Source organism: Callospermophilus lateralis, unplaced genomic scaffold (assembly GCF_048772815.1).
Source record: "Callospermophilus lateralis isolate mCalLat2 unplaced genomic scaffold, mCalLat2.hap1 Scaffold_2916, whole genome shotgun sequence".
Classification (NCBI taxonomy): Eukaryota; Metazoa; Chordata; class Mammalia; order Rodentia; family Sciuridae; genus Callospermophilus; species Callospermophilus lateralis.
In genome coordinates, this window is record NW_027513584.1 from 109,724 (window position 1) to 133,571 (window position 23,848).

At 34.6% G+C, this 23,848-nt stretch overlaps 1 pseudogene across 1 annotated transcript in view; it reads right to left on the reverse strand.

The window, feature by feature from the left end:
• Nucleotides 1–5,691, reverse strand: part of LOC143640459 (cordon-bleu protein-like 1) — a 32,611-nt pseudogene extending 26,920 nt beyond the window's left edge. Inside the window, exons 1-2 of the transcript XR_013154931.1 lie at nt 5,553–5,691; nt 5,211–5,447 (exon numbers count right to left, since the gene is read on the reverse strand). The product of XR_013154931.1 is annotated as a cordon-bleu protein-like 1 (transcript). The remainder of the gene's footprint in view (nt 1–5,210; nt 5,448–5,552) is intronic.
• Between the last annotated feature and the right edge of the window lie 18,157 nt (nt 5,692–23,848).

The window sequence follows — 23,848 nt, forward strand, 5'->3', positions numbered from 1 at the left end:
AGACTATTTTACTAATTTTAAACTTTTATGAATCTTTTTTGGAAACTGCACAATCAGTTGTCAAAATCAGCTCAGAAAATCAACAGCCTATAATGTGAATAATTTCAGTATAAGTTCCAAAAACACAATCCAAATATCTTAATTTGCCAATATTGAGAAATGTCTTAGAGGAATTAGGCAAATTATTAAATACGGGCAGCCAAAAAAAATATAAAAGAGATGTGTTTGACAATTTTTTTCAAGATACAGATGAACTAACTTATTGGTAAGCCTTGACTGTGGGAAACACAGTATTAGTGACTTTAAAAGAACACTAAAATGAACTCAAAGCTCAAAATGGATAAAACTGCTAATTATAAATCACTCTCAGACATTACTGGTATTTATCTCTCTTTCTCTATTTTCTGTCACTTTACTCATACAAAGTAAGCATTTGTATTTCTAATATAACATAAATATTTCCAAAATTTGCTTTCTGCTTTAGTATAGTTTGGAAGAAAAAAAAATGGAAAAGATTACAACACTGTACTTCTGTTAAACAGCATACCCTTGTAGTTTATTTTGCTTCACAGACAATGAAAATCATAGGATATAAGTGTATCTAAAATTCTTTGCATACTTAAGAACAGATTTGTACAAATATTTTTTCTTCCAGTTATTTTTTCCCCAACATGCCTATACTTTCAATCACATAAAATAGTGACTTGTTAAAATTCAAAGTTCAGCCAGGAGTGGTGGCATCTGTAATCGAGTAACTCAGGGGGCTGAGGCAGGAGGATTGCAAGTTCAAGACCAGCCTCAGCAAGTAATCAGTAAACTAAGTAATTGATATGCTTTGCTGAATTTTCTGAATGTCTGTATATAAGTAATGTCAATCCAATGGTTAATTATATTTATATGCACAGTGTAATATATAATATAATGTTTTAGGTGTTCATCCTTGATTTTGAAATATAAGGTTGTCAAAATTCTGGATTTTCTATAAAAGACTAAGACAAACATTGCTAAAAGCCATGTGGTTCAGTTATCATAAAACTAAATATAAGCAACCTATGTTATCCAAGTGTTTCAGAAAATTCAACAAATACAAAACTGAAATAAATACTAAAATTTTGTGATATGACAAATTCTCATTGTATATAATATACTTGGATATGTGGAAGCTCTACTTATTAATGTTTGTCAATTCTCTATACTATACCACCAATTCTCTTGAATACCTACATTGTCATAGGATTTTGCTGGAGAACACAATTCCTGCCCTATAGCTGGAAGAGGACAAAAGAAAAATTTAACAGAGCTTTAAGCTTTAAACAATAACAATTTAACCCTAATATTTATCTTTAGATGACAGGGTAAGTAAATCCTGTTATATCCATCAATGTAATATTATTCAATCTTTAAACAAGGGAAGCCCTTTATGTTCTAATAAGGATATCCAAAATGAATCATTAAATACCAAAAGTGAGGAATAACATGGTATAGGTAACACATGACCATGGGAAAAGAACAATTGATAGTATGAGTATTGACTTGAATGTGCATACATTCATTAGCTCTTGAAAGGGACTTGAACTGTCAATATTGGTTGCCCTTGGGCAGAAGAATTTAGTTGAGTACAAAGCAGAAAAAGATGATTTTCTCTGTATTCCCCTTTTTATCTTTAGCATTATGTAATATGTGAACATACTACCTAAACATATACATAAAAAATAAAAAAAGCACAAGGAAGACATGTTAAGAGAAAGTAAAAAGTATTCTATGCTAAAATCTGAAAAAAAAAATTCTTAATTAAGTTAAAAAAAAAAAAAACCAACCAGGACCCACTGAATGGGATAGTAGGAATGAATGTAAGGAAAAGACACTGAGATGCCTAGGCAACCAAGAATTCATGTGTGTGCATACATGAACTTTTGTAAGTGCAATCGGGCCATTCAATTATGAAAGGAAAGGAAGCAGGATTTCACATGAGAGACAATAAGTCAAATCTTGTGGTCAGAGTTAAAAGCATCCTGAAAATGATGAGAATTAAAAGTTTAAAAGTTATGATCAGTCTGTAAAGAAACTTGAGACCCAGAAAATCAATCACATCAAACTGCAGTTTCTGAACTGGGAAGTGATAATTAAAAAATAGAAATGTGGCAGCTTGCTCCATTTAGAGCATCCTGAGGATAAGTTCAATACTATTTCTCACCTTATTCTGCCTGGATTTTCCTAGGAATGACTTCAGCAAAGGAAATGGAAGACATTATGAAGGGTGACAATGAGAAGAATTGGTTTCTAAGTAGATGTGAAAGAATAAGGAAAAAAGTAAAAAATGATCTTTAGCTTTTCAGTCTAGGAGGGAAAAAATGATTTTGGTTTTAAATATGTTGGTTTATAAGTGTAATGAGTCACTAAGAAACAGTGAGGTCAAAGTACAACCAGAAGAATACCAGGATTGGAGTTACAATTATAGTTACTGATATATTGGTTTCCTATAACTGCTATAATAAATTACCATGACTGAGTAGCTTAGATCAACCCAAAGTTCTTCTTTCATGGTTTGAAAGGCCAGAAATCCGAAATCAAGGAAATCAAGGTGTTGGAAAGGCCATGATCCCATGGCTTCTGCTGGCTGCTGGTGCTCCTTAGCTGCATGCAGCAGCATGGCATCACCTTTGCTCTGTCTTCACTTTAAGTGCCCTCTCTGTGGACGCATCATTGGCATACTCACCAGTGGATTTGGGTCTAACTTAAAATTAAGATGCTCTCATCTCTACACCCATAAGTATGTCCACAAAACACTAGTTTTAAATATGACTTCATTTATTTAAGACCTGGACATAGGGGGACACTATTAAAATCACATAGTGAAAATTATCAGCCCATGGATTTAACAAAAGAACAGATGTGCTGCCTCTTAAAGAGTAGAGTGAACATAGTGAATCATGAATTCAGGTATCTCCAATTCAGACAATGGGTAAAAGAGTGACAGCAAGGAAAATAAAAATAGGATGTGGTTAAAGTATAAGAAGTTGGTTCCTAGCAGGGTACCATGGTATACACCTGTAATCCCAGGGACTCAGGCAAGAAGACTGCAAGTCCAAAGCCAGTATCAACAACTTAGTGAGACTCTGTCTCAAAATTAAAAATAAAAGGGCTTTTGATGTTGCTCAGTGATAAAGCATCATTGGTTCAATCCCCATCTAAAAAAAAACAAAAACTGACTCCTCCTGGACCTGTGCAAGGTACGGAGGTACACAGTGAGATGCAGCAGAAGATAAAAAATCAGGACCAAAGGGTGACTATTCACATCAAATATGGCCAGGGATGTAAGGAAAAGGCACTAAGATGCCTAGGCAACCAAGAATTCATGTGTGTGCATACATGCACTTTTGTAATGAATAGATAAAAAATGGTTCTTCAGCTTCTCTAGGGAAAAACAAATAATTCTGGGTTCTGCTGAACAATACATCAAAGAACTATCCAGATGTCCAGATCAAAAGAAAAAATAATTAAAAATTGTATAAAGATGTGTAATTTGCCAAAGGCAACATACTAAAAAAAGATTACTTAACACAGGGCACCAAGTGGTCATAGAGCAGAGGGCGAGAATCAAAATAAATAGCTTTCAGTAAGGTCACTGGTAGTACAGTCCAGAATTTTAAGAGACAACCTAGACCTCCTGGGGAGCCAAGTACAAAGGAAGTTCACTGGAATGGATTGAATGAGGAAATCCAGAAGATTTATAAGAAGGGGCTATGATGATTTCTGTATACAGAAAAAGATGCTTTGGTAACTACTTGAGAGTATAATAACTTACACACTTAGGATGTAATTTTAGGGTAAATTCAAGTATAAAAAAATCCTGAAAATGCTTTTGCTATGAAGAAATGCAAACGAGCTACAAGTACAAAATGAAGTCTCTGACCCTGACTTGGTTCTAGATTTCCTTGCTGGTTCAATCTGATCCTTCCACACACCCAGGCAAGCTATTGTATTCAGGAACTGAATCTCTAGACAGGGTCCTCCACCTGACTGATGGACTCCCACACTCATTTTAAGACTGAACTCAAGATCACCTAGCTTCACTCTACTACCAAGCAGTAACCCTGGAAAACTTTGTCAGAAAAATGACTCCATCACAGAAAAAAATTCCTGGTTTATGAGATTTTATACCACAAACATTAAACTAGACATCTTAATAGAAATAAGAGAGTTGATTTTCTAAGTAACAACTTCATTAAGCATTTCTTTAAAGATGTGTTTCTATTCAAATTGCTATGTTCTAAAGACACACATGATAGTTTACAAAAAAAACTAAAATCAAGTTGCTGGGTTTTCTTAAATTAAGAAAGTCCCCAAATGCATATTAGGTGATGGGAAGAGTTCATTTCTTGAGGCTAGAATTTACTAAACTTCTGAGGAGGAAATAAAATCCTTCAACCAGATATGAGAAGACCACTTGTTGTCTTGAATACTTCAAAATAAAAATTGCTCTCAAAGTCATTTAAATTATTGTGTGATTACAAGCAACATAATACATCATCTTATGTTCAATCACATTTACTTGAAAAATCATCTACCTTCCACATGAATAAAGCAAGAATGTACAGATTGCTTAGTCATAAAAAGCTGTTTGCTAATAGGTTCCCAAATTTAGGATTAAAGGGAACCAATAATAATAGGGGAGTAAAAATAAGACAATAAAGAAGAAGAAGAAAAATAAAACTTAAAGGAAAAGGTACACATAGAAAAATGATTTGAACATAAGAACACATAAAGGTAATCACAATATGTTCTATTAAAAGGCTCATTTTAAAAAATAGAGTATTGATTTTAGGTAGACACCAGTATTTCCTCTGGAGAATCTCAAAATTAGGTAAAGAAGACATACAAATTAGAAGCCCATGAATTAGCACAAAGAGTGTTGTTTAAAAACATTTTCATTTGAAAATGCTTATTTTCAAATGATATACGCATATACGTATAATATATATGCATTAAGTAAGACAATGTTTATAGACCAGCTATTTGCTTGAAAAAAAAGCTCCTTAAAATAGCAACTTATTCTTCATTGCATCAAACTACATATAATCTTTTCCCAGTACCAATTTTAGTTAAGTACTTATTCATGTTATTACATATTAATAACTGTTACTAACTTTCTTGGGGGTCTAAGTTACGTAACCTTGTCTCATCCTGTAAAACAAAACTAACCTACCCACCTTATCAGTCTCCTCCACACTTGTGGATTTCACCACACAAGAAGCTGGCCTCTCCTGTATGTTTGTAAGGTCCTCAGGGGTACTCTGAGATGCTGGCATTGGAAGCAATGGAGCACGACTCTTCTTGGGTGCATCCGATAGCAGGATGTTTGAAACATATGGTTTGGAAATAGTATTGGACCTCAAAAAAGTTGGGCGGTGCTTATTTATTAGAGGAGTTGCAGGAGCACTTGCAGTCTAATAAGAAAAAGACAGTGTCTATATGCAATTTCAAGATAAATACCACTTATTTTATACAAGATTTGAAGACTCTTCTAAGATATTGCCTAAGAAAATACTTACTTGCTCCCACTTTTTCTTACTACATTGAAAAAAACTAAAAAAAAAAAAAAAAAAAAAAAAAAAAACCTTTATTTTCTTTTTCCTTCATAATGTCCAGGTTTTGTGATATTTGGCAGGATTGAAAAAAAAAGAAAGTCATCTTACTTTGGTACAGAGAGTTGAATATTCACTTCCAAGTGTTTCTTCTCTTACTTTCCCTCTAAAGCCTTATCTAATATGCTAGGCATGGAGGTATATGCCTAGAATCCCAGTAACTCAGGAGGCTGAGACAAAAGGATCACAAATTTAAGGCCAGTTTCAGCAACTAAGCAAAATCATCTCAAAAATTTGTTTTAAAAAAGGGGGGGTAATAGGGAAGGTAACTCAGTGGTAAAGCACTCCTAGGTTCAATCCCTAGTACCAAAAACTTTAAAAATAAATAAAAACAAAAACTTAAGCAGTAATAAAAGTTGTCATTATAATCTGAAATGAATCACTCAGGACTACTTTTATCAAATTCTCAAAGAAACAAATATTCCTGTTTCACAACATAGGAAACTTAAACTAAGATATACTCAGGATCAATAATCACAACTTAGACATACACTCAATTCTTCATGACTCAGCCAGTGTTGCATAATTACCAACATTTCAGAAGTATAATGAAAGCAGTACTAAGATGGAATTTTATAACTAAGAGTACATACATTTAAAAAATCACCACAGTAAACACAAATAATCCAATGATATTTCTCAGGGCATTAGAAAAACAGGAGCAAACCAAGTCCAAAATCAGTAGCAGGAAATAAATCATAAATATCAGAACAGGAAATAAATTAATAGAAAGGATAGAAAGGATCAATTAAACTAAAAGGTGGTTCTTTGAAATGCTAAACAAAATTGACAAATACTTAGCTAAACAAACCAAAAGAAAAAAAAAAGAAAACCCAAACAAATAAAGAGATGAAAAAAGGATAATATGACACATATCACTGAAATTCATAGGATCATTAGCAATATTGAGTAAAACTATATACCAATACACTGGAAATTCTAGAAGAAATTAACAAATTTCTGGGCCCAGATGACCTACCACAATCGAACCAATAGGACATAAAAAAAAATCTAAATAGATCAATAATAAGCAATGAGATTGAAGCAATAATAAAGAGTTTCCCAACAAAAAAGTATAAGAACCAGACAGATTCATTGATGAAGTTTTACCAGATTTTTAAAGAACTACCATCAATGCTCCTCAAACTATTCCATGAATTAAAATGGAAAGAAACCCTTTCAAACTCATTCTGCAATGTATCACCCTGTTACCAAAACTTGATGAGGATACAACAACAAAAAAAACTATAGACCAATGTCCCTGATGAACATAGATGATATATTTCCTCAATAAAATACTTTCAAAAGGAATTCAACAGCACATTAAAAAGAGCATATATCGGGCTGGGGATGTGGCTCAAGAGGTAGCCCGCTTGCCTGGCATGCGTGCGGCCCGGGTTCGATCCTCAGCACCACATACAAACAAAAATGTTGTGTCTGCCGAAAACTAAATAAAATAAAATAAAAAAAATTAAAAAAAAAAAGAGCATATATCATGATCAAGTTGGTTTCATTCCTAGGATGCAATGATGGCTCAATATATATGAATCAATAAATGGAATACACCATACAGCACATAAATAGAATCAAGAATAAACATCACATGATCATCTCAATAGATGCAGAAAAAGTCCTTGGTAAAATTCAACAGTCCTTCATGATTAAGTTCTGAATAATTAGATATAGAAAGAAGATACCTTATTATAATAAAAGGTATATATGATAAACCTATATCCATCATCATTCTGAATGGGAAAAAACTGAAAGAATTTCCTCTAAAATCAGGAAATAGAGTATCTATTCTCAACCTTTTCATTCAGTACATTGCTTGAAATTTTAGCCACAGCAATTAGGTAAGAAAGATATATAAAGTGATATAAATATGAGGAGAAAGTTGAATTATCCCTATTTGCAGATAATACAATTATATTCTCAGAAAATCCTAAAGATTCCACCAAAGGACTCAAAACTGATAAATAAATTCAGCAAAGTAGTAGGGATACAATATCAATATACAAAAATCACTAGCTTTTCTATGTATCAGTAATGAATGGACTGAGAAAGAAATCAGTATTTCTTGAACAAGGAGGCGAAAGATTGCTACAGTGAAAATTGGAAAGTAGTGAAGAAGGAGATTAGAGAGTAGAAGATGTAAAGATCTTCCATGTTTATGGATTGGAAGAATTAATATTGTTAAGACAGCCATAGTACTGAAAGTGATCTATGGATTCAATGCAATCACAATCAAAATACCAATGACATCTTTCACAGTTCTTCACAGAAATAGAAAAAAAAATCCTAAAATTCATCTGGAATGAACAAAGACCACAAATAATCAAAATCATTCTGAGCAAAAGGACTTTACTTTAAAACGTACTATAGAGACCCTCATCAGTATACACAATATGAAGATGTGAATTTGGTGTCAACATACCTTATATACAATCAAAGATATGATAAATTGTGGTATAAAGGTGTATTAAGAAATGTAATGCAAAAAATAAATAAACAAAAGGCTACACAAGCAAATAAATAAAGTATACTACAGAGCTATTTTAATTAAAAAAACTGGCATAAACATAAAAACAGATATACATGGATACAACAAAAAAGAATATAAACAGGCTGGAGTTATGGCTTAGCAGCAGAGTACTTGCCTAGCACATGTGAGGCCCTGGGTTCGATTCTCACTACCACATTAAAATAATGGTATTGTGTCCAACTACAACTAAAAAAATAAATATTAAAAAAAGAGAATATAAACATAAATAAGATATATCTCCCTATTTACAGATAATACAATTATCATTACAATTTCTCTTTCTCTCTCTCTCGATATATATAGAGAAATTGTGTGTATATATATATATATATATATATATATATATATATATATATATATATATGAATTGAGGACCCAGAAATAAACCTATGTATCTTCAGACAGCTGATCTCAATAAAGTGCCAAAAATCATATACTGGAGAAAAGCCTTTTCAACAAATGCTACTAAGACAACTGGATATCCACATGCAGATGACTGAAACTAGATTTCAATCACCCTGAAGAAAAATCAACTCAAAATGGATCAAAATCTTAATTTAAGACATAAAACTTTGAAATTACGGGAAGAAAACATATAGGAAACACTTCAAAATACTGGAACAGGCAATGATTTCCTTAATAGTACTCTGATATCTCAGGAAACAAAAACAACAATTGAAAAATAGGATTACAATAAATCAAAACTCTGCTGCACAGCAAAGGAAACCACCAAGAGAGCGAAGAGGAAATCTATAGAATGGGGGAAAATCTTTGCCAGCTATTCATCTGACAGAAAATTAATCTTCAGAAAGAACAAATATTCCAATCAGTAACTGGACCAATGATCTGAACAGACATTTCTCAAAAGAATACAAATACAAGACAACAAATATATGTAAAAATAATATCTTTAGCCTTAATAAATCACAAAAAACTACATGGAGATTCCTGTCACCCTATTCAGAATGGCTCTTGTCATATAAATAAACAAACCAAAGCAAAAGCAAAAAATAAAATAACAAATGCTGGTTGAAATGTGGAAAAATATGAATCTGTATAAACTGTTGATGATATTGCAAATTAGTATAGCTGGTATGGAAAACCATTTACAGATTCTTCAAAAAACTAAAAATAGATTTACCATAAAATCCAACTAGAGCTGGGCATAGTGGTGCATACCTATAATCCCAGCAGTTTGGGAGGCTGAAGTAGGAGCATCAAAAGTTCAAGGCCAGCCTCAGCAACTAAGCAAGGCCCTAGCAACTTAGTGAGACCCTGTCTCAAAATAAAAATAAAAAGACAGGGGATGTCAATGGCTAAGTACCCCTGGCTTCAATCCCTAGTTCCCCCCTCCCCACCACCACCACCAAAAAAAAAAATCCAAATAGAACATTCCTTAGTGTTTTTTCAAAGGGTAAAAAGTGGGAAGGAGATGAATTGAAGTAGAAAAGGAATTATTGGTAAGGGGGAAGGATACTGGGGGGTGGGCAAAGAGCAAGAGAAAGTAGAATGGAGGGTAGACATGATCAAAATATGATACAAGTATACATGCAAATGTCAGAGTAAAACCCATTACTTTGTATAAGATATATTGATAATAATAATAATAATAATAATAAATGCACAAGTTGATCTTGAAACAATTAAGAACACTGGGAAAATATATTGGAGTTCATATTAGAGGGACTCAAGATGGTTTCCAGGGGGCTGGGGATGTGGCTCAAGTGGTAGCGCGCTCGCCTGGCGTGCGTGCGGCCCGGGTTCAATTCTCAGCACCACGTACAAACAAAGATGTTGTGTCCACCGATAACTAAAAAATAAATATCAAAAAATTCTCTCTCTCTCTCTCTCTCTCTCTCTCTCTCTCTCTCTCTCTCTCCTCTCTCACTCTCTCTTTAAAAAAAAAAGAAAAATAAAATAAAAGGGCGGGTGACGTAGCTCAGTGGTAATATGCCCCTGGGATCAATCCTCAGTATGTGTGTACATCCCAGGAAGGCAACTTTAATATCAATGAACATATTAAAAAAAAAAAAAGATGGTTTCCAATGCAAAAATCTGAACAAATTTGGTGTCATGATTCCATAATTGAAACAAGCACATATTATGTGCTTTCATAATAATACTTTTTTTTTAATTTTATTTTTTTATTGGTTATTCAAAACATTACAAAGATTGCAGAATCACATCGGTTACACATCCACATTTTTACATAATACCATAATAGTAACTGTTGTATTCTGCTACCTTTCCTATCCTCTACTATCCCCCCTCCCCTCCCCTCCCATCTTCTCTCTCTACCCCATCTACTGTAATTCATTTCTCTCCTTATTTTTTTCCCATTCCCCTCACAAACTCTTATATGTAATTTTGTATAACAATGAGGGTCTCCTTTCATTTCCAAGCAATTTCCCTTTTCTCTCCCTTTCCCTCCCACTTCATGACTCTGCTTAATGTTAATCTTTTCCTCCTGCTCTTCCTCCCTGCTCTGTTCTTGGTTGCTCTCATTATATCAAAGAAGACATTTGGCATTTGTTTTTTAGGGCTTGGCTAGCTTCACTTAGCATAATCTGCTCTAGTGCCATCCATTTCCCTGCAAATTCCATGATTTTGTCATTTCTTAGTGCTGCGTAGTACTCCATTGTGTATAAATGCCACATTTTTTTTATCCATTCATCTATTGAGGGGCATCGGGATTGGTTCCACAGTCTAGCTATTGTGAATTGTGCTGCTCTGAACATCGATGTGGCAGTATCCCTGTAGTACGCTCTTTTGAGGTCTTCAGGGAATAGTCCGAGAAGGGCAATAGCTGGGTCAAATGGTGGTTCCATTCCCAGCTTTCCCAGGAATCTCCATACTGCTTTCCATATTGGCCTCACCATTTTGCAGTCCCACCAGCAATGTATAAGAGTACCCTTGTTCATGCTAGAGAACAAGTTCATTATTTAAAAAAACATCCAGTAAAGAGAAAGAAATTATCCCATTTTCCTATGCCCTTTTCTGACTGAATTTGATCTAGGGAGTCAAATTGCTGATATGAGTGAGTTTGTTTTATAGAAATATTTCAACAAACAGTTAAAAGTAATGTTTACATACACTCTTGTCCTTTATCAATTACTGTCTAAGATACAGACAATAATTGTTGATGACTAACATTAGAAAAGATGATAACATGTTACTGTCAGTTAATGGTAACACAAAAATAATACCTATGAAGTGTTCTTTCTTTTTTCTCTATTTTTTGGAGGCAGAGTCTCCATATGTTGTACAGGCTGACTCCTGGGCTCAACCAATCCTCGTACCTCAGCCTCCAGCGTAGCTGAAACTACAGGCAAGTGCCACCATGCCTGGCTACTATATTCTTGCCAGAGATGTGTCATTAAAACCTGATTAAGGCTCTAGATTTAAAGGTCAAATTTCAGGAAATAGAGGAAACACAGAAACATGTGACAAGGATACATCACAAAAATTTTGAGTAAGACAAACTATAAAACAAATGACCTGGTTTTGTCAACAAACTAATTGCAAATAAAAAAAAAAATTAGGACAGGAATAAATTTAAAAAGCATTCTTTTACAAAAAACAAGGGTTTTCTAGCAAATCACAATGTAATTTCAATGACATTGAAAACAAAGCACTGTGTGTCAAAATTTGATATAGCTAAAGCAGAGCATAGTAAATATACATTCTTAAATGTTTATTTAAAATAAACGTTCAATAAATGAAATAAATCATGATAATGTAGGAACTTCTCTAGGAAGGAAAAGATAGTACCAATAAATATTAATGCAATATTCTTGATAACATTAAAGAAAAACTATATTCCACAAATTAAAACTCATATCTGATAATCCAAATATTAATTAAGTAGCATGCATTCTGCATGAAAAGCCTAACAATAGTAACAATTAATAATGATGAACAGGTGGATAGGACTTTATGTTTAAAGAATTTTTCATAGGCCCATTTTACTTCTTAGAACATCTTTTTGAAGGAGTTATCATTAGTCATAATTCTAAGCCCTTCTTATTTGAGTAATGCCAGCATTTACCCTATAGATATAAAGAAATATAAGCAATGTTATCACTTGAATTCACATCCAAGGAGCAAGGTGATCAGAGATTTGAATAACGTGCACAAAGATACACAGGTTATACATGGTAAAACTAAAACCAATATCTATTTAAAGACTTTCTGTAATACTTGTGGTTTTTCTTTTTTATGCCGCTATTTCATTTTAAGATAGAATCCCTTAATAAATAAAATATATACACACACAATTAAGTTTAGTTAGAAGAACAGGTGGAAAGTTCATATGGTGGCACAATAAATAATATAACCAGAGTGCCAAGCATGGTGGCACATGGCTGCAATCCTAGCTATGGAGGAGGCTGAGGCAGGAGGATCACAAGTTCAAGGCCAACTTGGGCAATGTAGGGAGACCATGCCTCAAAATAAAGCAATTCTTACAAGGGCTGGAGATACAGCTCAGTGAAGAGCACCCTTAAGTTCAGTCCCTAATACTGGGAGAATATTTATTTATTTATCTGGAGAGTATTTCAAATAATGATTTTTCCAGACATCTTGTCATCCTCTGCACTAGTTAAACCCTTCTTCCCTAAAGTTCTAAGTAGGGATCACTACAAGTCAAAGTGAAACACTAAAACAAGTGAAAATTTGATCCTATTTTAAAAAACAACTTGATACTATAGTTTCCAATGATACCAAACAACCTAAGAGCTGAGGACACTTAATAGCACTTTGGATTGACCTGTAGACACTGTAAAAAAAAAAAAAAAAAAAAAAAAACCCTTTCTTAATCTTATTCAGAGCATTCAGTCATCTGTAAAATCACATACTTCCACTGCTGGAAGGGATAGTAGCAATCTATATATTCAACAACTTTAAAATGAGGTACAAAGGATTATGAAATTTGCTTAGAGTGGCAAAGTTAGGAGCAGAAGCCAAGTGCAAGTAACTGCTGTATCTGGAAGGAACACAGAAACCATTTTTTTTCCAATTCTTGTGCGTAAAGGCAGACGGGGGAGGGGCGCTTACCTCCAGCGCTTCAAAAGGGACAAAGCTGGTCCTGGAAAACCCATCGAGGATGTCCTCTTTGGCCAAGGTGGACTCGCTCTGCTTTCTCCGCGGGGGTCTGAGCAGGACCAAGCGGAGGACCAGGCTTCCCATTCTCTTCCTTGTTGGAGCCTGATGACGAAGCGAGCAAGGGCCTGAGTCTGGCCGGCCCCGCCATCCAGAGCCGGCCCCTAGACGGACCTGGGAGCGCATCTCCCAGTCTCACTGCGACCGCCACCGCAGCTTTTTGCGGAGTCCAAGGCCCCGATCCGGTCCATCCATGGCTCTGCCACGGGGGTCCCCGCGCTCGCCTCCCGCCCGCCACAGGCTCCCGCAGCGGTTGGTCTCACAAAAAAATTGACACGGAGCCCTCCCTCCCGCCGAAAGGTGTCCCTCCGCCCCGCGCACACGCTCGCCGCCCTCACCCGCCAGGGAGCCCGCAAAGGTTGCAGCAAAGTGGGGACACGGAACTTCGCCCGCCCTGGCGCCGGAGAACGCCCCCGCTGCTGCTCACGCAGGAAACTCACCGCCGGACTGCAAGAGGTTCAAGCCGCGCAGCCAGTGGCTGCTGGGATCAGACAGCAGTCAACAGGATCACGTGGGCCGCTGGGGGCCGGATGCGCTCTGAAGCCCAGGGCATGCGCGCTGGGGCCGCCGCGTCTGCGCACTGGGGGTTGTGGGGTGCCGCGCGGGGGGGGGGGGGGCGCGGGGGGGGGCCGCGGGGGGGCGCGGGGGGGCGCGGGGGAGGCGGGGAGCGAGGGCGGCGCGGGGGAGGGGCGCGGGGCGAGGGCGGCGCGGGGGCTGCCCTCTGCCCTGCCAGGCGCCCCCGACCCTCCTCGCGCACCATGGGTCTTCCCGGGATACTTGCTCCTCCACCCGCCCTAGGAGCCCCAAGGTGTTTCCCCCAGGCGAGCCCTGGGGTCGGAGGAGGAGGCTCAGGGCGGGACGCCGCGGGGCGCTGGGGCCTGGGCGTGACCTGGGCGTGACCAGGCGAGGCAAAGGGAGTGGGGGTCAGGTCGGGCGAGGTCCCGCAGCGCTCCTGCAAACTTTTCCCCACTTGGCGCCACCACGCGAGGCCGAGCCTCCCGGCGCCAGCCGGCCTCCAGTGCGGCCAGGGGCGCGGACCACTGCGAACTTGACCCATTGGAGTCGCCGCCGCCCCGGGCTTTCACCGCGTCCCTGCACCGGAAAGCAGCTGGTGCTTGTGGAGAGTTGTCCTGAGGAGCCAAGGAATGCAGGGCCACTGCCCTCCAATGGGTTGGGATCCCTTGGGCCATCACCAGCCCCTTGGCACCTCATTGTCCATGAGAGCAGAACCCCACCGCCTGTCACCCTATCGCCCTGGACAGCCCACTCGGGGAGGAAGGGAAAGGAAGTACCGGGTCTCAGGCTCTGTGTAGGACCCTTCTTAATTTAGAATTCCGGCTTATGTGTTCATTAGTTCTCTATGGGAAAGAGGTGGAAGGAAACAGTGGAGGACCGAGTTTTCTCGAATACACCCTGGACTGTCTGGCTGCTTTTCTTTTTCCTTTATCCCCCACGCTGCCCCTCCCTTTCCCATTTCAGTTTTACTTACCATAAAACACTTTGATTTGTAAACATATCACATGCCTGAGAGACCTAGTGCAAATAGCATGCTACATTTCTTCAGAGAATTTATTTAAAATAGCTTCATAGATAAAGAAATTTGGAAAATTTAATGATCACAAAGTTAGCACTAATACTTACATTTAAATTAAGAGCTAAGAACGTTTGTGTTTACTATAAACTGAATATGTAATGGCACATAGAAAATGTAATATTCAATTACAACCTAAGTTGTCCTGGTTGGACATATTTATTTCCAAGTCCAACACTGAATGGCTGTTCACTTTTCTCTATTGCCAATTTGTCTGCTTCAGTAGGTTTTGGATCTGGAATTTCAAATCTAAGAAGAAAACCAAAAGGAAAGGAATTTGTTGATACATAAATTAAAAAAAAAAAACATTTTAAATACAACAGAGAAAACTAATCAACTGAAGATTCCAGTTTCCTATCATTTTATAGAACATACAAATTCTATAAAACCTTTTCTACAGTACTGCATACATAGAACTACAAAAAAAATTGCCTTCAGCTATATGATCCTTAATTAAGAGAAGCAAGGGCTGACATTCAATTATTTTTCTCTTCTTCAGACTTAGCAAATATGATACTGTTGTCATTTGGGGGTACTAGTGCAAAGGCATGTCTGCCCCACAAGTATCTTCCTTATCACAGATTTCTACTCTTCACATAAAAGAAAACTTTTCTTTTAATCTATAGTCTCCACTACAGTAACCTGGAAGCTGGTCTGGCCATGATTAAATTTACTTCTGATCATTAAGCCATCAAAGAAAAAAATATGTCTTTCTTCTTAGCACCAATTCTTGTCATTTGTCCTTCCATTATGAATTCATTGCAGCACTGTGCAATATCTTTGCTCATGCATCCATCTATTTTTCCCAATTTCTGTCATTTTTCTATTGGTCCAGTACTTTCTAATTAATTGATGATTATAAAAAGGGCAAACTGGATCCCTAATTTTAAAAAAAAGATAAGAATTTAAGTTTAATCAATAATTGCATAATCCCAATTCCTAGTTGCCTCAAGGGCAAACTTTCAAATCAAGTTGCAAAAGTATTTCATTGGGCTAATGGTGTTATTCAGTGGTACAGAACAAGTTATCAGTATAAATAAAACCATGGGTATAATCCACAGACTTTAAAAAAATAAATAAATAACAAAATACTAAATTTTATAAACAAAATTTATGTTCTTTTAACTTTGTCACTAATACATATATGCCCTGTTTCATTGCTGTGAAAAAGAACTACTACAGACTCTATATTTCAAAATTCCTATTACCCTAAGTAGTAAAATTACAAAGAAACTTAAACTCTTGTATTGATTATAAAAATAATTAAACATATTTTAGGTGTATTAGCTGTGAAAGAGCTAATAAAAAGTAAAACAAACAGAAAATTGAAAGCAAAGCACGACTTTTAAAATTGCAACTTTCATTATAATTTATATTTTTTGAGAAAACCAAGCACCAAATACAATGAAGCATGAAGAAATATTCATTGTTTCATCAGTTTGGAATTAAGAAGATTGGTGTCTAGATGAATACAGTTTTTACATTATGTCCATTCTACCTTGAAGATTCATGAGAAAAGTAACAGCTTGGTTCAAATCTTCTCTGTCTTCTGGCTCCTCACCACATGCTTCCAATTGCTAAGAATATCCAAAAAGATAAATTAAAACTGCATTGTTTAATTCTTGCCTCAATTTTTTGTTACTAGAGAAAGCATCATCAAGCATTTAAACCTTTAAATACAGTTTAAATACATTTAATAAAACAGTTATTTTACACTACTCTGTTGACTTTATTATCCCTTAAACCAAGCCTCTTTCTACAAATACAATATACATGTAAATTATTACTAGCAAAACAAACAGTAAAAAAACTGAATATCATTTAAACATCTTCTAGATTTACAAAAATAATTTAAAATATCTAAAACAAGAAAACTATGTTACTTTTATTTATTAGTAACTGTGACTGCATGAAACAGGATAAACTCCTACAAATGATTTCATATTCTTTCAAGGATAACATACTTGAGTTTCAGCAATTTCAAATAATTTACATATCTTTGTTTTACAACAAAATAAAGTAGAAAACCTTTACCACTTCAAATCCTCAGAAACTTTTCTGCATACAGAGTCCATAAAGGATTCTCCTAAAATTTTTATAAGAAAAAATAGAACCAGTATAGTCAGTATCAAGAAACCATGAAAATAAATATTCTATGTTATAATCCTGAGAAATCATAGTTAAAAATCAGTTTGTTAGTCTGCAAATCTCCGGTTTTATTTCATTTTCCAAAACTTCTCTTGTATCTCCCTCTCAAAAAGAAAGAAAGTTTATTTTTTCTAAATAAATTACATTGGACTATGCTTCTATATTTCAGCTCTTTTGACAGAAAAATTCAAAGTGGAATAATGCATAAATATCATATAAAATTATATAAAAGTATGTTTATGCAAGAACAAATGTAACAAATTATTATCACTTCTTTCAGAAAAAAAAATGAAACAAATCTATTTAATGATTTTAAGTGTCTAGAAAATGTGTGCAAAGTTTATATTTTCCCCATATTTCAATCAATATCTCAAAAGCATTCAGGGATATTTTTTTCTCAGTAAAGAAATGGTGAAAAATTATTTGAGAACTTGGTCCATTAACTTGAATTCATCTCCTAATAATTATTCTATGTATGAAACACAGAGGCACTTACCTGGAGAAGTTTTGCTATTAAGAGATTAGCAATAAAAATAATTTAAGTGACTATCACTTGAAGTAATATCTTAATCTCTAGACTAAGAAATAAAACATTAAAGTATTAGGAAAAATAGGTGAAATTACCATATAAAGTTTCCAAAAATATAACACTTGCTTATTCTGTGCTTTTAAGGGTGAATTTTACTAGCATAATCACTTATTTTGCTGCTTTAACATTTCTGATGTTTCTTCTCAACTCCACTTTAAAATGTTCTTAATAAAGATGGATATTGATTTCAGAAATGGTTAAAGCATTTTATTCAGTTTTTGTTGACAGCAATTTCTAAATTGCCACTAATGTTCAATATAACTCTTAGGCCTTAACTTATTAAATCTTTATTGGATTCTAGGGCTACAATGATACTAATTTTTTACTGTCTACTTAGCTTAAGCCCACCCAAACGGTTACATATGTCTTTTTTTAGAGAGAGAGAGAGAGAGAGAACATTTTTAATATTTATTTTTTAGTATTTGGCGGACACAACATCTTTGTTTGTATGTGGTGCTGAGGATCGAACCCGGGCTGCACGCATGCCAGGTGAGCGCGCTACTGCTTGAGCCACATCTCCAGCCCCAACATATGTCTTTTTAATAGAGTTGTGTAATAATTAAAGATTGTCAAGCAGGAAAAAAATTCAGATATTTAGAATTTGAGATTTTCTATATTTATTGGTATATAAATCATGATTCTGGCATAAACTTCATCCCATAATTTGCAAAATATTTTTTAAATTTTCAGCTTAAGAATATCTAAGTAGTTTCTGTACAGACATTTGAAAGCCTATATCCTAAATTTTCCACACTGACATGCAAATTATCATACTTAACTACTTACAAATTAATCATACTCTTTCATGGGCTCCAGATCCTTTCTACATGTTGGCTTTGCTAAATACCCAATGAACTTAGCCTGTAGGATATTAAAATGGCTCTTAATGAACTTGTCTTCCAAGTAAGCCTTTTCTCTCTTTATTTTTTTCTTTTGAAGCGACAGCACATTCACAGAAAAGTTGCATAAATAACACATAAACTCCTATATATTTTGGTCAGTAATTTGTTTTAACATTTTGCCACAAGCTTCATCATTCTGTGTGCACCATTTTACTCCTTTTTAAGAGTAGTTTTTGATACTTTCCAGTTCCTTGGAAGAACAGGAAATATTTATGAATGCTTTTGAGATCATTTTTGGAATATATGAAAAAATCAAATGAATCACAAATTATCAAATATTATTCTTCCCATTGACGCCTTTAATATTTCAGTGGTACATTTTAGAATAAGTATTTTCTTTCTTTCTTTCTTCCTTTCTTCCTTCTTTTCTTTTTTCTTTCTTTCCTTTTTTTTTTTTTACAGAAGCTCACTACAGTGATACATTTCAGGAAATTAGATGTTAATAAAGATCTATTACCTACTCTACATTTCATATTCCGGTTCTGTCAGTATTCCCAGTAACATTTTTAGGATATTTTTCCTCAGTATAAGATCAAGTCAGAATTTTACTACATTCTCCCATTTCTATTTACAATATAAATAGTTCTTCAGTATTTATCTTTCATGACTTATTCAAATAACTAAGGTCAAACACACTTACTAGGTAAATCATTATTCACCCAACAAATTCACATGAATTTTTAATCTGATTGCTCTATGCAGATTTAGTGAGTTCTACCATGGTGGTCTCATAATATTACTTGTATTAACCACTTATATTATAATTCAGTGTTTTTCTTCATTAAAATGTAAACACCTTAAAATATAGTTTTTCTATTCATTTTTACTAGAGTTCCTACACATGGTAAGTACCCCCCAAAAAAACTGGCAGAATTTACTAAAATAAATGACTTATTCTATAAAAACTTAAAAATTAGATATTAAACCAAAGAAAGATGACTATTTTTGTATTTCTCTGTTCATGTTCTCTTATGCATTAGCTTATTAATCTTTATTACATCCCTGTAAGATTAGCCTTTTTATCATAAACATGGCACAAATAAAGGAAGTGAAGCACAGAGAAGTGAAGTCATGTGCCTAAAAGGTTTAGGAGGTGTAACAATACACCTTCCCCTGAAGCTTTAAACTAGAGACCTCCTAAAAAAGGAAACAATAATTACTCTAAATTTGCTGAAGTCAGAGAGTACATATGTCTTTAGCAATGAAGGACAGACTTGATATTTTCATGTGAATATAAAATTATATCATAAAGAATTTGTAAATTGGGAAATGAGATTATTTTTTTCTTCCTATTAAATAATGATTGAAGCATGTTTTAAAAACTAAAATTCATCGTTATAAAGAGGAGTTCATATGAATTAATATGAGGAAAAAAATGAAAAACAAGATTTATAATCAACAATGGGAGGGGACCAATTTGTAAAGAACAAAAAAGAAAAGTGTTTTCTACAAAAGAACTTTAAAGTATTGCTATCAGTAACAGCAATTCAGCAATGTATTTGAAAATAAATTTTAGGCAACTGTGTATGTATGATATCTACAATTTCGCATTATATAAATGTTTTCCCATCTGACCATATAATGTATGTGCTTTGGGGAAATAAAATTCAAAAACTATTTAAATATTAAGTTCACAAATAGATTTTTCTTGTCACTGAAGTAGATAGCCACTTTAAATTAAAACAGTGCCTTAAATCTGGTCTGATATTGTGTTTTATATTGCTAAAGAAAGTGATAACCTTAAGCCAAACTAGTCCAGCCTTATTTCTTATGATTCTCATTCCAAAGTAACAGGAAATTGAACTTATTTTGAATGAGTACTAATTAGTACTAAAATACTAAATAGTATCATGAAAATCATGTCTCCAATACATGTCCTGAATGTATAAAGAATTTCTATTTATAAATTATTTTAAAATTCTGGTTAGAGAATGGGCAAAGGACTTACATAGATATTTTTCAACAAAAAGGGCCAAAAAGGTACTCAACACCACTAATCCTTACAAAATGAGATGTGCATGGTAGCCAAAAGGTGGAAGGAATCCCAAGAATTCGTCAATAGATGAGCAGATAAACAAAATGTGGTACATATATACAAAAGAATATTGTCATCTCTCATATGTAAGCATCACTGATAATGGTGTTTGTTGTACTAAATTTTCTTCCAGTTTTCTGCATAAGATGTAATTTATTCTTTTATGGTTGATAATTTTTATGCTTTTATTATATTTTATTTTTATGTGGTGCTGAGGATCAAACCCAGTGCCTCACACTTGCTAGGTGAGAACTCTACAAGTGAGCCACAACCACAGCCCAACAATGTTTTCTATTACTGATAAAACTTGCTATTATGAACATTCTTTTCTGTAAATTATTTTAACAATATTTATTGAACACCTACTATGTGCCAGGTACTGTGATTTTTTTTTTCCTAACTGGTTTTACATGACAGTAAAGCAGAATTCATTTTGACACAATGTACACAAATGGAGCATAAATTCTCATTCCTCTCGGTGTACATGGTGCTGAGTCACACCAGTACTGTAATCATATATATATATATATATATATATATATATATATATATATGCTAATAGGTCTGTTTAATTGTAATGTCCTTCCCATCCCCAATGCCTCACCCCTCCCTTCACTCTCCTTTGCACTATCCAAAGGTTCTTCATTCTTCCCTACCCCAACTCCCACTGTGGATCAGCATCCATTTATCAGAGAATACATTCAGCCTTTGGTTTCTTGGAATTGGCTTATATCATTTAGCATGATGTTTTCTAGTTCCACCATTACACCTGCAAATGACATAATTTTATTCTTGTGCATGTCTCTTGGTACACTTATGCAGTTAATTACTCTGTAGTACATATTCAGGGATAGAAATGTTTTGTCATCAAGTATGTATATCTTCAAGTTTAAGAAATAATACAAAGCAGTTTTCCTAACTAGTACAGATTTCACTGCTATTAGAATACATAAAAGATCATGTTGCTCTTTATACACATTTTCAATTATTAAGTTTTTTCATATGTGTGTATGTAATGGTATCTTGTGGTTTTAATTTCTATTTCCTTGAGTAGTAATAATGAGCTTGAATATATGTTCACTGGCCATTTGGATAATCTTTTGTGGAGTTATTAAAATTTTTCCCCATTTTAAGTATCTTCTCTTGGCTTATTCTTCCATTTTACACTTCTAATTGTTTTTCAAATTTGCCATGCTTGAATTAAAACTAATGATATTCCATATTTATGCCAAGGATTATAGTTTTGTTGATTACACATGGGTGGTTTCCTTGTAAAAATTATTTAAAACTTTAAAGTACCTAGTAAGAGAGAGTAACTGCTGTCCTTAAATAAAAATCAAAACTAATCAAAGAGTTTCCTTTCTCACTTCAAGTGCCCACGCACTTTCCTTTAATCTTTTAAAAGCAGGAGAGGGACTACCAAAGAGGCATGTTGGAGAAGGAGATTTTCTGGAACCATCCAATCTCATTCCCCTCCACAAGTGCTACTAATTTCCACTGGTTTCAGCTATCATCTGAGCACTTTCATCTACTTTCAGATTGCTTTTGATTTTTCAGGTGTGATTCCAACAAATATTGTTCACTGAAATTTTCTTCTCAAACATTTTTAAGAAGCAAATGAATTTTCTGCTTGACTATTTTGTACTTGCTTTCTTTTGGGGGAGTTCTGGGGATTAAACTCAGTGGCAACCAATTAATGAGCCACATCTCCAGCCCTATTTTGACTTTTACTTACAAAAAGAGTCTCACTAATTTGCTTGGTGCCTCACCATTGTGGAGGAGGCTGAGTTTGATCTTGTAATCATCCTGCCTCAGCCTTTTGAGCTGCTAGGATTACAGGCACACCTGGCCTAATTTACGTCTTTTGATTGTATTGCTTCAGACAGCCAGTTTACACTTTTTCCATCTAATTGTTTTAGTAAAAATATTAAATAAATGTCAGAATAATTATTGTACATACATTCTAGGCACATAGGCAAGAAATTTATTTGGTGATTTTTTCTTTTTTGTATACTTTGATTTTGCTGTCAGCAGTGAAAACTGAACCCAAGAGTGCTCTACCTCTGACCTGCATCCCCAGTTTTTTGTTGTTGTTGTTTAATATTGAGATAGTTGCCCATCCTGGCTTCCAACTTTCAATCCTTATGCCACAAGCCTCCTGTGTTTCTGGAATTAAAAGGATATATCACCCTGCATAGCTCATTAGGGGATGTCTACTGGATACTTACCTATCCCAAGAATTCTCTACTTGGTATGGCGGGTCACACCTTTAGTAATACCAGCTACTTGGGAGGATGGAAGATCACAACTTTGAGGCCAGCGTCAACAAATAAAAACAAAAATTAAAAATAAAAATAAAAAGGTCTGGGGATATGGCTTCAATCCTCACTACTTCCAAACGAAAAGAAAAAAAAATCATTGAGAAATATTACACATATTGCGAAAATAATACTTACATAATTTGATTGCACATATCTTCATGAAAGCTAATCACTTCATAAAGAATACATAAATATAGTGCAGTCTTAATATGAATAATACATACATTACCCCAGATATCTACTTAGTTTCTTAAAACATGTCTAGATTATGTACAGTTCTTCTTAGAAGTTCTATCATTGGACTTATACTTGTCTTCTATATTTATCAACATTGCAATAATCCTTATTTTACTATATAGTACAAATATTTTCCTTATGTGGATAATTACACTGTTGTTCGTATAGCCACTTAAGTCTACATATAAGATTAAGATATTTGACTATGGTGGCTTGACTCAGCCTAAAGCCACAGCTACTTTTGTCACCAATCCCTCACTAGATCTCTTGACATTTGGCAAATGTGATTAAGACTAATATGTATATTCTAAATACATATAAAGTCTTAGCCCTAATTGTGAAAGAAATAATACTATACTGCACAGTAAAAAAAACAAACAAACAAAAACAATCAACTTATAAGTTACTTTCTTTTAAAGATATTTTTTAGTTCTTGATTGACATTTATTTTATTCATTTAAATGTGCTGAGAATCAAAGCCAGTGCCTCATACAAGCAGGGTAATTGCACTTACTTGCCCAAGACAATTATTTTCTTAAGAAGTTAAAATAACATGAAACTTTAGAGCAATATCATGCATAAAATTATTACATAAATAAATCAACAATTAAAAGACTAATATTGTGTGTCTCTAAAAGTTCATTTCAAAAAGTAAACTCTTCTATCACATTGGTAACT